Raw genomic sequence first — 14,884 nt, forward strand, 5'->3', positions numbered from 1 at the left:
ATTGAATTAGTCTGGATTGTCTTTGGCAGTTTTTAGCCGCATCAAAATCCAAATTTGCCTTATCAAACATCAAATCTAAGGACTCAATGGCATCATGTCAAATTTTTCTCAGATAAGCTCTAATCTTTTTCTAATCAGTAACATCTTCATAGTGAACCAAAGTATTGACAAACATTACCAGGTCGATACCATAATTCTAGTATGAAAATTAACAACAAACACACCATCTTGGCAGCATCGAAGCAGAACAGGCTTGATCTGCTGTGAGGGACTGTGTCACTTTCTGCCTGGCAAGAGCTGAGCAGCGTCTGCGTGTCCTGTGATCTGTTTACTGGCTCCCTTGCTCACTCAGTAGCAGCTGCGTTTCTGAGACCACAGTGTCCACAGGTTCCACTGACTGGGAGTGTGGGTGGGGCTACACCTTGGCATCTCTGAGTCCTGGAACAGACCGAAAATGGTGGCAGCTGTGCCATTAGTGTTGGAGAGGGAGCAGAATATTTACACTATCTACAAATTCTCAAATTTTCTGCATTTGTTTCTGCTCCACCCTGCTCCTCTGATTATCAAAATACACCCGAGCAAATGTACAGACAGCTGCCTACTCTTTCCTTGTTCCATATCAACACTGATATACAATTTTTACTACCGATATTCCCACACCATTCACATTTATTATTTATTTGAGTGCTCACTTCTCACCTCTACACCTGCAGTGTGATCTTCATGTGCAGGGTCCAACACGTTCTCCACCTATACCACTGGCCACACGTCCATGTGCCATCTGTTGGGGTCCCATGTTGGGGCACCATCTGTTGGGGTCCAGCCTCGATGGGTTCACACATTCCAGGGCAGGGGCACGTGGATTAGAAATGTCAGGCAGAAAAAAACAGATACAAAAGAAAAAGACAAAGACACAGAATCGAGTTGGGAGGACAACCCAGTGAATACTGAATTTGCCTGCGTTTATTATCCATATGCTTTATATACCCAAATCTAAAAGGAGGGGGGAAGCAAAAGACGGATTTACCATAATACAAAGAAACACAACCATTGCCTCCTCAATACCTGAAATATCAAGTAACTATATCCTGAATTAAGTATTCTGTTGTTTAGGCAATGACCACACCTTAGGCCAAGCATCCTGTAGGTAGCCACACCCTGGGCCAAATCTCCTACCATACCCTTTAAGGAGAAAGAAAAGATCTGAACTATCTGACCTTTGGTCAAGTTAGAACAGATCCACATCCATGGGTTCCAACACACCTGCATACGCATACACACACACACACACACACACACACACACCACAGACTCACACATACACACACACACACACACACACACACACACACACACACACTCACTTGTAATCCTAGCACTTGAGAGGCTGAGACAAGAGGATCCTGAGTATGAGAGCTTCCTGGCAAATCCCTGCCACAGATGAACAAAACAAAACAAATCATAAAAACAATAATTGAACAACTCTCCAAAATGAAAACAAAGGCCTCAAATTTGAAAAAATATACCAAAAACCCTACTAGGTTTAATAAGTAATTTTACAAGGTCATGGGATACACAGCCAATTTAAAACAATTGATTTCATTACAGTCAATGCACAACTGGAAATCACATTGCAAAATGTAGTACCACTTGCAAGAATACAAAACAAACCGTGAAACAGATGTGTATCTAACAAGCACCAGAAAGGTTGGCGTCTCAGCTAGGGTTTCTATTACTATAACAAAACACCATGTCCAAAAAGCAAGTTGGGGAGGAAAGGGTTTATTCAGCTCACACTTCCAAATTGCTCTTCATCTCTGAAGGAAGTCAGGACAGGAACTCAAACAGGGCAGGATCCTGGAGGCGGGAGCTGATGCAGAGGCCATGGAGGAATGCTGTTTACTAACTTACTCCCCATGGCTTGCTCAGCCTGCTTTCTTATAGAGCCCAGGACCACCAGCCCAGGGATGGAACCACCCTCCATGGCTGGGCCCTCCTCCATTGATCACTAATTTAGAAAATGCCTTACACCGGGATCTCATGGAAACATTTCCTCAACTGAGACTTCTTCCTCTGATGACACTAGCTTGTGTCAAGTTGACACGCAAGATCAGCCAGGATGGCTGGTGTCTGAAAGAACAAAACACTGATCCACGAAATCGAAGCAGAGTGAGACAGACAGCGAGTGGCGGCACTCCTATGGGTTAGAAGACCATTGTTTTCTAACAACAAGGGATTGTTAAGGTATGTACGCCCCCTGGATTTGATCTATAGATTAAGTAGGATTATTCAGAATTTCACTAGGAGTTTTGGGAGAAATCAATGGGTTGATTTCTAGAATTATAAAGAATTCTAGAATTCTATAAGGAACTGGAATGATAAAAATGTCTTTAAAAGTTTTAATTATGTAAAAAAAAGTGTGTGTGTGTGTGTATGTATGTATGTACTCATAGCATCCATGGATAGAGAAGTCAGAGGACACCTTTTAGGGGTCTTTTCTCTATATATGGGCCCTGGGGATTAATCTCACATTGGCAAACTTGGCTGTAAGAACATTTACCCATCTCTCTGGCCCCCAAAATGAGTTTTAAAGAAATAACTAAGGAGGAGCCATGCTACCTGATATCAAGTCTAACTGCAAAACTACACTGGCCAAGGGACAGTGACCCTGGGATAGTCGTAAACAAGTCGATGGCACCAGATAGGTGAGGAGGCACGGGGCTGTACTCCCAGCACGGCAGAAGCAAACCTAAACGTTTGAGGCCAGCCTGGTCTGCACACTGAGTTCAACTGGACAGGACTACGTAGCAAGACTGGCACAAACAAGCAAACAAACAGATCGATCAATGGAGCAGGGTGAACTCCAGAGAAAGACTCAAATATGCAAAGACAAATTTGCTTTTATTTACTTAGTTTTGTTGCTTGTTTATTTACTGAAACAGGGTCTCACTATAGTCCACACTGGCTTGGAACTTATTACAGGCCCCAGGTTGGCCTGTGACTAGGGGTAATTCTCCTGTCCTAGTGTCTTGAGATTATAGGTGTGAGCCAGCATGCTCCACTACAGACTGACTTTTTTTCCAGGTGTTTTTGTTATTGCTTTTTTGGAAACAGGATCTCATATAACCCAGGTTGGACTCAAACTCTCAATGTAGCTGAGAGTTACTGAATTTCTGACCCTCTTTTTTTTTTTTTAAACTTCTTAAGTGCCGGGATTACAGATGTGAGCCTTTTAAGCCTGGCTCAAAAAGATTTTTTAAAGATTGATTGATTGATTGATTGATTGATTATTGACACTCTGTTCTGCTTGCATTCAGAAAAGGGCACAGGATCTCATTAGAGATGGTTGTGAACCACTGTGTGGTTGCTGGGAATTGAACTCAGGTCCTCTAGGAAGAGCAACAGTGCTCTTAACCTCTGAGCCATCTCTCCAATCACTTAGCTCATTGTTTTCTCAGTTCCTCCACATCATAGCATGTATTTCCATTTTATTCCTTTTGATTTTGCACAATATTCCCTTGAGTGGTTATATACACATTGTTTTATGGATCTGATCACCTGTTGATGGACATTTATTTCTTTTTTCCACATTGGAGATATTATGAATAGCGCTGTATGGGTTATTATGCATTTTGGGGGTAGACTTTTTTACTCAGTTGGCTGAGTGCTTGCCTACCATCCCCAAAGCCCCGGGGTTCAGTCCCAGCACCACACAAACTGGGCACTGTGCTGCGCCCTTGTAATTCCAGCATGCAGGGAGGCCGAAACAGTAGGATCAGAATGCAAGATCCTCCTGAACTTCATCATACGCAAAAACAAAGCCAATGTGTATTATAGAGACTTAATATGCTGTAGCATGAACTCTAGTTGGTCTTAGTAATAAAAACCCAGTGTCAGATATAAGGGTTAATGTTGAGGATCAGAGAAGCAAAGCATCTAGCTACTTGAGAGACCTTTTACCTCTACCAATGCTCAGACCGAAGGAGCAATCCTGTTCTCAGACTTCATCCTCAGACTTCAACTGTCTTCACCAAACCTCGGACTGCCCTGAGCTCCTGTCTCCTTCTGTCTTACGTTCTTCTCTCCACCCAGTCATATCACTACTGTTTCCACCTCCCTAGTGCTGGGATTAAAAGCATGTGATCCCAAGTGCCAGGATCACCTTTGTGTGAGCTCTGTATCCCTTTTAGAAAGAGTTGATCTTGTGTAGCCCAGGGTGATCTTGAACTCACCTCTGCTCCCTGAGTCCTGGGATTAAAGGTGTGTGCCACAGCTCCCTGAATCCTATTGGCTTAGCTCTGCACTCTGCTCTTCAGGCAAGCTTTATTTGTTAAAACATAAACAAAATATCACTGCAATATGTAGACTAAAACATAACATTTCTAGAAGAAAGTATAGAAGAAAATAAATCAGGCGAAATTTTCTTAAATATTTGGTCAGAATAGAAAGACAGGGAAAAGTAAGGGACCACAAGAGGGAAAGAAGCCCCTCGCACTGGGATTGAGTTTGCCTCCTGCTGGCTGAGAATCGAGAAACTAAAACACAACTGAAAATTACAGAGGTTAATGTCTGTTTCCCTAAAGACATCTGCAGCAAGAACATTCAAAGCAACAGTTGAGTTGAGCTTGCTAGGCCCAGGATGTCTGTGCCCTTGACATCCTGTGTCAGCCCCTCTTGTATCCCTAACTCTGAAGAGTGTACCCCGTAAAACCACTCACAACCTCACTGCAGAGGGAAATCCTCAAAGAGCATCTGATTTTACTTACTTTAAAACTTGATTTAAAGTTTAATTTGTTTAATATTTAAACCTAGCTGAATAGTAAGTACAGCCTCTGATCAATGTAAAGTCACAAAACCATAAATATAAATACGTATGTCTTTGTAAAGATACCTTTGTGTGACTCTGGCTTGAGAAGTCTATTCTCCTATCCTGGATTGGTGCTGCAATTTTCCTAAGCATCTCTGTCTCTCTGTCTCTGTCTCTCTGTCTCTGTCTGTCTCTTTCTATTTCTCTCTCCCTCTCTGTCTAAGCCTGCAGCCTTCATTCTCCCTTATCATAATGAACTCACTGATTACTTCACTCTGATTCTTCTTAAAACTCTTTTCAACAGTATTGTCGAGGGGCTGGGTTTACCTGAATGAAGGTCCCTAAGAAGGAAGAGAACTCCTGGGGCTGTTTGTGGCAAAGCTCCCTGGCAGATATTATATATTTAAAAATGTAATCAGTAAAAGGCAAATATGTCAAATGGGACTTCACCCAAATTAAGAACATTTGCTCTTCAAAAGACACTGTTAAAAGCAATAGAGAGGTTCGAGGTTTCATAATGCCTGTAATCCTCAGACTCAGGATTGAGACTGAGGCAGGAGGATCACAATTTCCAGCCACTCTGGGCTACTTTGTGAGACCCAGGCTCAAATGACAAATAGGGCCAGTAGATGGCTCCATGGGTGAAGGCACTTGCCACATAAATCTGATGATCTGAGTTTGACCTCCAGATTCCACGGTGGAAGTAGAGAACAGAGTCCTAAGGTCATTCTCTGGCCTCCAGGAGTGTACCACAGCCCACATGGCCCCTGATGCTGATGCGGATAGTCAATTAAAGCAAAACAACCAAGAAGGAGGTTGAAAAGGTTAGTCACAAGTTAGGAAATACACATGAACTATGGAGAGCTCCCAACATTTCACAAGAAGGGAATGTTGGTAAAGTAGTGCCCTGAGTTTCAGTCTTAGCGTTCATGTGTAAGAAATCAGGCATGGTGGTGCATAGTTGTAAAGCCAGCACTAGGAAGGGAGAGACAGACGGATCCTTGAGGCTCCTTGGCTGGCCAGGCTGGACTTCTTCATGAGCCTCGGGTCCCGGTGAAAGACTGTCTCCGTTAACAAGGCAGATAGCTCATAAGGAATAGCACTAATGTTTGGGTTCTCACCTCCACATATGCACAGAAAGGGGAGGCAGAATTAGGCCGGGCATGGTGGTGTGGCTTTATTCTAGCACTTTGAAGGCAGAGGCAGGTGGACCTTTGCAATTTTTGAGGCCAGCCTGGTCTACAAGGTAAGTTCCAAGCAGGCCTCTAATTCTGGCAATCCTCCTACAGTGATATTTACAATAGCTTTATTGTCAAACTGGAGGCACTCCAAATGCCCCAGGGCACATGGAGAGAACAGATTCATTCATATCGTAGCTCACTTATCTACAGTCAAAATGGACCAACCACTGAAGCCATCGATAGTGTCGAATAGCAAATGACTATTCCCAGTGACTCTAAAGGGCACAACCTGGAGTTTGCTAAACACATGACACTGTATAAAAGGGAAGATTGGGACTGGGAGCATGGCTCAGAGTTTGTGAGCACTGGCTGCTCTTCCAGAGGAGCCAGGTCCCAGCACCCCCATGATGGCTCACACTGTCTGCAATTGCAGTCTTAGGGAATCTGGCACCCTCTTCTGACCTCTGTGGGCTCATGCATACATGTGGTGTACATCACACACACACACACACACACACACACACACACACACACACACACACACACCAAAGGGGGGAGGGACAAACAGATGTCTGCACAGGGCTCAAGGTGGGATAAAGATCCAATGTGGAGGGGACAGCCGGGAGTTCCGGGAGCAGTGGAAAAGTTTTGTGTCTGCGGTGGTAGTTACACAGCTGAATGCTTTTGTCAATACTGGAAAACGTGTGTTTTAGGTGCCTAACTCTCGATAAATCTGATTTCAAAATATGTTTGGAGGACTTTAGATAGAAACACAACTAAAAATACACAAGTGACCATACCAATGGAATGGGATAGCATGAATCCAGGCTAAAACACTATCCACTCTGTTTCTGTGTAGGTGGAGTACAGACAGCCTCGTTTATTTTAGCCATTCTGTTAACGGTGCATGTTTAAAAATTAAGGGTAAACAATCAAGGGTAGAGATAAAATACAGGCATCTCTGGCTTACCACCACCAATCTGCTACATAACTCAAAACCAGAAGGAAACCAGATTTTCATTGTCTCTGCTTTTGAGACAGGGTCTCATATAACCCAGGCTGACCTCAGATTCAATATGCAGCCGAGGCTGGCCTTGAACATCTGATCACCTTTCCAAGTGCAGCGATTATAGCTGTGTTTGACCATGGGTGGCAAACTCTCTTTGTTTGTTTGAGACAGATTCTCGCTTTATGGTTCAAGCTGTCTTGAGCCACCATGGCCAGCTTTAACCCATACCTTTTGAAGAAAACTGACAAAGTTGAAATGCATTGACATAAAAAAGCCAATTTTCTAAAACATGAATGAAGAACACAGATGCTGGGAGGATTAAAAGAGATAATGGATAGAAAAGAGCTTTGTAAATGGAAAAGGGGCTATAAATACAAGTGATTATCATTAAATTTTAATAATAAATGACGTCTCCAAAGAAGAGACACAGCACAACAAAGTCCTAATGAATCACTCTACCTCCAAGTTACAACCCCATCTCTTCATACACTCTGTTTGTTTGCTCTTGAGACAGGAGCTCACCTAGCCTTGGCTGGCCTGAAACTCACTATGTATACCAAGCTGATCTTAACTCACAGAAATCCTCCTGCCTCTGCCTCCTGAGTTCTAGGATTAAAAGCATGTGCCACCACCACCTAGCTACTGCTTAATTTTTTTGAATTTTTTGAGATTTTTAAAAAGATTTATTTTTGCTGGATGGTGGTAGCACACACCTTTAATCCCAGCACTTGGGAGGCAGAGGCAAGTGGACCTCTGTGAGTTTGAGGCCAGCCTAGTCTACAGAATGAGTTCTGGTGAGTTCTAGAGAAACCCTGTGTCTAAAAACCAAAAAAACCGTTTTTCATCTTTATTTTCTTAGACTGTATTATTTTACCTAATCACATTGAAATGGTATTTTTAGGGATTTTGGAAGCATATCCCAGGGCCTCACATGTGCTTAGCATTTGTTCTGCAACTGTGCTGCTACATACCTGGCCTGATTCTGGTTTTGATTTCAGCCTCCTTTACACCATCTCAGTGTTCTCAGCTTCAGTAACTAAAAAGCCTAAGTGATATGAAATCTTGCTTATTTAGTTTTGGTTTTCGTGTGTGTGTGTGTGTGTGTGTGTGTGTGTGTGTGATCTCACAGGCCAGTAGAGGGCATCAGATCTCCTGGAGCTGGAATTACAGGTCAGCTGCCTATATGGGTGCTGGGAACTGAAGTTGGATCCTCTGTGTCTTAGGATCACTACTGTTGTAATGAAACACTGACCAAAAACAACTTGGGGAGGAAGGGGTTTATTTGGCTGACACCACCACATCCCTGGTCATCAGTGTGGTGGTTTGAATAAAAATGGCCCCCATAATCTCATATATAGTCTCCAGGCAGTGCTACCATTTCAAAGGATTGAAAGGGTTAAGAGGTGTGGTCTTGTTGGAGGAAATGTGTCACTGGGGGTGGGTTTTGAAGTTTCATTTGTTTTTTTCTTTCTTTCTTGTTTTTTTCTGGGGGGGGGTTGTTTGTTTGTTTGTTCTTTGTTTTTTGAGACAGCATTTTGCTGTAGTTTTAGAGCCTGTCCTGGAACTAGCTCTTGTAGACCAGGCTGGCCTCAAACTCACAGAGATCCACCTGCCTCTGCCTCCCGAGTGCTGGGGATTAAAGGTGTGTACCACCACTGCCCAGCTTGGTTTTGAAGTTTCAAAAGCCCCTGACAGCCCCAGTCTGTCTGTTTGTCTGTCTGTCTGTCCCCCTCTCTCTGTCTGCTGCCTAAAGATCAGAACGTAAAGTTACTATTCCATCAACATGCCTGTCTGCTTCCTGCCATGATGATCATTGGACTAAACTGTAAACAAGTCCCCAATTAAATGCTCTTCACAGCAATAGAACAGTAATTAAGACAATGTATTATTCAGGGTTCTGCAGAGGAACAGACTGTTAGAATGAGTCCATATTAAATGGGGGATTTACTAGATTGACTTAGTGTTTGGGTAGGTCATCAACGGCTGCCTTCTCGAGAGAGGCTGACATCACAGTAGTTGCTCAGTCCCTGAGGTTGATGCTTTGGCAGTTACAACTGGGTGTTGATGCTGGAGGACTACTGGAGAGCCCCTGGTCTCCAGTTTACATCAGAAGGCTGAAGAAGCTGGGTTCTGACGTCATTGAAGAATGGCAGTGATGGGAGCAGTGGCAGCCGCAAGGCCGATGAACGCCATAGCAGTGGAAAAGCAAGGAGGCAAAAAGCAAACGTTTTCCTTCCTTCAACTTCCGGGTATAAGATTGCCAACAGAGGTGCTGCCCACACTAGGGTAGGACAACCCTCTTCAAGTGACCTGGTCAAACAAAGTCCTTACAGGTTCCAGAGACTTGACTCTTAGTAACCAAGACTAGCGACCGCAGTGGACAATCCAGTGATTTCCCCCACCTCCTTTTTTCCTTCTTCTCTTCTTTGTGTTTGCTTTAAGACAAAAATTATCACTATGTGGCTCAAATTAGCTTCAAAAATAGCTATTTTCAGCTGGGTGGCGGCGGCACATGCCTTTAATCCCAGCACTTGGGAGGCAGAGACAGGCAGATCTCTGTGAGTTCGAGGCCAGCCTTGTCTACAAGTGCTAGTTCCAGTACAGGCTCCAAAGCCACAGAGAAAAATAGCTATTTTCTTACCTCAGTCTCCCAAGTGCTAGAATCATTGGTGTATACTACCATCCAAGGCAAGAATTTATTCAAGAATAATTTATATGATAGTCTTTGCCAATCACTTTCTGGGTCGTTTTATTTGCCTGTGTGTATTTATTTTTGAGACACCAGGTCCTGGCTGGCCTGGAACTCAGTGTAGACCAAACTGACCTTCAACGCACAGAACACTGGGCAGTAGTGGTGCGTGCCTTTAATCCTAATACTCAGAAGGCAGAGGCAGGTGGATCTCTTTGAGTTCAAGGTCAGCCTGGTCTACAGAATGAGTTCCGGGGACAGCTAGGGCTACAGAGAGAAACCCTGTCTTGAAAAATTAAAACAAAACAAAACAAAAAAACCAACCAACCAAAGCAACAACAAAAAAATAAAAATAAAAATCTCACAGAACATCCACCTGTCTCTGCCTCCTGAGTACTGGGATTAAAGGCATGTGCCATCATGTCCAGCAAGATTGTATGTTTTAAGCTTCTTCTGGTTGTTTGTTTTTTCCTGAGGTCTCTTTGCTTAGCCTTGTTTTGTTATGTTTGTTTTTTAAGTTTTTGAATATCTTACATAGTCAAGTTTGAGGCTTGTTTTGTAGTTCAGGATAAACTTGACCTCCTGATCCTCTGCCTTCATCTCCCAAATGCTAAAGTTAAATACACGTACCCCACACACATTGTACACACCTCTCCCTTCTCTGCTGGGGTGGAACCCAGGGTTTCACCAACGTCAGGAAAACACACCATTGAGCTACACCCCAGCTTTATAGATAGTGAGGCTCTTGTCATGCCGCTCATGAACTTCTCGTCCTCCTACCTCAGCCTCTGGAGCATGGGATTACAGTGTGTCCCATTGTGTTCGGCTTTTTGGTTCCTATTATGATCTTTCATTCCTTGTCTGGCCCCTTCCTGGTTCCAACAAGGTGCTCTTCCTGTGAAAGGATCTCACATTTCCTTTCCACTCTAGGTTCGCCTTTAAAATGGGGACACAACCTGTCTCCCCTCCTCACAGCTCAGCAAGTGAAATCTCCAAGGCTCCTGCTGTATCTCTTCTTTGGAGACGTCATTTATTATTAAAATTTAATGATAATCACTTATATTTATAGCCCCTTTTCCATTTACAAAGCTCTTTTCTATCCATTATCTCTTTTAATCCTCCCAGCATCTGTGAGGAGGAAGTGTGTTTTTCTCTACTTTACAAATGAAGAAAATAAGACTCTCAAGAGTAGCGTCAGAACTTGAGGAGCTGAGGCAGGAGGATTGCTACAGTTGGAGGCCATCCAGGGCTGCAGAATAAAAGCCTGACTCACAACAATACCATCACCAACAATAGAATACGTGGGGAGGGGTGCACATCTGTAATCCTAGCATTTGTGAGGCTGAGGCAGGAGGATCAGAATGAGTTCAAAACCAACCTTAGCTACTTGTCTCAATCCTCCTCTCACACCTCCCCTCCCCTGAAAATGTGGTGTCATCTGAGCCACACAGCTCATATGTGGCAGAATTTGGCCTCAAATTCTGATCTCCTAGTTCTGATGTGTCATGTATTCTGAGTAGTTCATGTATTCAGGCATTCTTCTATTAAAAACAAACAACAGGCAACGGGGCCGGGGTGGTACATGCCTTTAATCCCAGCACTTGGGAGGCAGAGGCAGGCAGATCTCTGTGAGTTCGAGACCAGCCTGGTCTACAAGAGCTAGTTCCAGGACAGGCTCCAAACCTACAAAGAAACCCGGTCTCGAAAAACCAGAGAAAGAAACAATAGGCAAAAGCCCACTGAAGCTGGTCAATACATGCCCACAATCCCAGTACTCAGAAGGCAGAGGCAGGAGAATCAGAAGTTTGAAGTCATCCTTGGCTATGCTGGGAGTTTGAGGCAGCCTGGTTACAGATTCACCAAATCCCCAGGTCATTATCCTGATAGCTCTTTTGGAGGAATGTAGATGAATTATTTAGGACTATTTGGATCAGAAACAACAACAAAAACTTAAGAGAAACTGACATAAGCAGAAACCAAAATTTTTGGCTCACCCAGGATCAATCCAGGAGCTGAGCGAGGAGGGCTCTATGGGGCCTAAGCGTCAGAGAGCTGTGGGCGGAACTTCCCAGAGCACTCTACTCTGCAGTCGGAAAACCGTGGACCCTGCCCAGCAAGAACTCTCAGCCGACCTTCTGATGTCCTTTTGTTCTAGACTGCCTAGCTTGGCTCAGCAGGCTAGGAAAAGAACAACTTAGACAAAGTGGGAAATGGAGAAAGGAGATCGTTTGGAGAGCATCCAAACCGGAAGCATCCACACAGGACCCCTGGAGATGAGACTGACCCCTCCTGTCCTCTCCTTCCTACACCTTCCCTTTCCCCTGTCTGTTTTCCCTCCACCTGTCTGTTTCGTGTCTCCAGTGCCCCATGCTGGAGTGCCACACTCCAGGGGCCTCTTCCCTGCATGTTAGACGGATGAGTAAGTTCGTGAGTCAGGTTGACGGGGTAGCTCTCTCCCTGCATGGCGATGTCAGTTTTCTTCCTCGCTTCTGTGGGAAGAAGTGTGGGAAGGAGATTCCTTGTCCTGTGCCTCCTGCTCATGATTCCAGGGCTGCAGGATACCTGGAGGTAGAAAAGGGAGCCTTCTTCAAAGAGAGAGTGGAAAGAGAAACCAAATTCAAGACCCACAGTCTGGCCCTGGGGAAGGCGAATTCACATGAACCTGAGGATTCTAATTGTAGAATTTCATAGATCATTCTCCCTTTACAATTTGGGATTGAAATCTCCTGTTTCTTACAGATATTAAGAAGAAATACCCCTTCCCGTCTATTAATACCATTTCTTAAAAGTTGGAAACTTTGGGCTGGGCATTGGTGGTTCAGACCTTTAATCCCAGCACTCAGAGAGGCAGAGGCTGGCAGATCTCCATGAGTTGGAGGCCAGCATGGTCTACAGAGTGAGTTCCAGGACAGGTTCCAAAGGTAAACAGAGAAATTCTGTCTCGAAAAACCACCACCACCACCACCAACACAAAAAGTTGGAAATTTTGGTCTGGGATGATACAAAGCCCTGAGTTTGATCCCCGGCACTGCACACACCAAGCGTGTTGGGGGATGGCTATAATCGCAGCACTTGGAGACGGAAGCAGGAGGGTTCCTGAAAGTTCAAGGCTAGCCTGGTCTAACATAGTGAGTTCTAGGCTAGCAAGGACTACTTAACAAGACTGATTGAACACACCTCTCCCTGAAGTGAGACAGACTTTTACAGAAAAAAGTTTCTTCCTTCTTTCTTTTTCCTTCTTTTCCTCTTCTTTTCTTTTTTTGTTTGTTTTTCTTCTTTCTTTTCTTTTTCTTTCTTTTCTTTCTTTTTTTTTTGAGACAGGGTTTCTCCTTGTAGCCATGAATGTCCTGGAACTCTCTCTGTAGATCCTGCTGACCTCGAACTTGGAGATTTGCCTGCCTCAGTCTCCCAAGTGCTGGGATTAAAGGTGTGTGCCACTACTGTCTAACAAAAACAGTTTCTTATCCCACTGGAAAAAAGACATTTTGAAAATACCATATGAGTTTTTGCATATAGATGTGAGTTACAACAAAGTGTTTCCTGAGTGTGGTCCAGGGTTTGGGATGCACTAACAAGGATCATTTGCACACACACACACACACACACACACACACACACACACACACACACCTGGAAAGTGGGGCATAATTTGGCCACATTACAGATGGGGAAACAGGTTCAAAAAGTTCAAATTCAAGGTCACAGTTAGTGTTAGTTTGTCCGGGTTCCAAAGGCCCTGCAAGAGTGTCCTTGGGTTCGTTCTTTGGCCTGATCACCAGCTTTGACAGTGAGGCTTTGATGTTTAGAACTTCATAATGTGCGTGCATTGGTTTGGGCACTGGGGAGGATGGAGATAGGAAATACCCACTTTCTCAGGCCCTTCTTCTCCTGTCCTTGGTTTGGGTCCTGTTCCGTGGCCCGATCTCCTTGTGGTGTGGGCCAAGGAATCCCCATGGCTAGCATGGGGTGTTAACAGTTTAGGAGATCCCCTCTCCCAGGGGGGTGTTGACAGTTTCCTAGGAAACTCTGGAAACCTTCACCGCCTCCGAGACACAAAGGCGTGGAAGCAGAATGGAGAGACTGAAGGCATTGTCATAGGTGGTAGGTGGAAATCTGGAATCAAGACATTGAGTTCAACGCCTATCAAACAATCCTCTTTCGGGCCCTTCCCCCATGCCCACGGGCTTTGTGGGGGAGCCAGAACCCCTCAACTCAGGCTGGCAGAAGGGCGTCCAGGTAGTCCCGAGGCCTGTGGTCTGGTGGGGTGGTGGGGGTGGGGTGTGTGACTCTGGCTGAGGGACCTCAGGGTCACCGTGCCTGACTTTCCCTCTGACTGCCAGAACCTGAAGCGCCCCTCCCCCTCCCCGGTTCCACTCTGCTCAGTTTTTTACGCCCGCGCGGGAGCGCGCCCCGGCTGCGCCGCGCCAGTGCACGGGAGCGCGCTCCTCGGCGCGGGAGCGCGCCCCGGGGAGAGCCCGAGCAAGATGGAGGCCACGCAGAGGACGCCGCCTGGGCCGAGGCATCCACTGCCTGGAGCACCGAGCCCCGGCGCTTGAGCCCTGCCGGTCCCGGATCAGCCATCCCGACCCGGCCCAGGTTGGTCCTCCCGCATCCCTTCTCCGCAGCCGCAGCCTCCGCGCGCGTCCGGCCTGCGTGCAGGGCAGCCACCCCCCAGCTCCGGCCCTACCGGGGCCCAGCCGCTCCCCCCGCGCTCCGGCCTGGCCCCTGCCCGCTGCCCTCCCCTCCAGGCCCAGACTGCCCCCTGGCCTCGGGCTCCCTGTCTTCTTGGCCTGAAAAGCCACTCGCTCCGGCCCTGGCCCGCCAATCCTAGACTACCCCCCCCCCCGCAGCCGACATTCAGCCCCGGCTTCTAAGGAGCACCCCCCACTCCCCATCACTCGTGCAGACCCTCCAGTGTCAGCCCCTGATTCCACGCTAGCCTCATCCTGATTCCAACACTTAGCCCTGGTTACCAGTTCCTGGCCCCTGCCTGGCCCTACTGTAACCTTCCTCATGCCCTCAGTACCAGCCCCTGACAACCTCTTCTCCCCTTCCCTATGGAAAAGCGTCTGTCAGCTTCCAGATTCCCTTCAGACACCCAGTCCCAGACCCGCTACCCCTAAAAACAGTCCCAGTATGCCCTCCCTAGCTTTCTATTAGGTGCCTGTTAATGCTCCAGTATTGATCTCCATCTTTCA

At 45.8% G+C, this 14,884-nt stretch overlaps 1 protein-coding gene across 1 annotated transcript in view; it reads left to right on the forward strand.

Annotated features, from left to right (window-relative positions):
- Nucleotides 1-14,072: 14,072 nt before the first annotated feature.
- Nucleotides 14,073-14,884, forward strand: part of Lhfpl4 (LHFPL tetraspan subfamily member 4) — a 44,974-nt gene continuing 44,162 nt past the window's right edge. Inside the window, exon 1 of the mRNA XM_075983230.1 lies at nt 14,073-14,282. The gene's annotated coding sequence lies outside the window, so the exon portion shown is untranslated. The remainder of the gene's footprint in view (nt 14,283-14,884) is intronic.

Source organism: Microtus pennsylvanicus, chromosome 8 (assembly GCF_037038515.1).
Source record: "Microtus pennsylvanicus isolate mMicPen1 chromosome 8, mMicPen1.hap1, whole genome shotgun sequence".
Lineage (NCBI taxonomy): Eukaryota > Metazoa > Chordata > Mammalia > Rodentia > Cricetidae > Microtus > Microtus pennsylvanicus.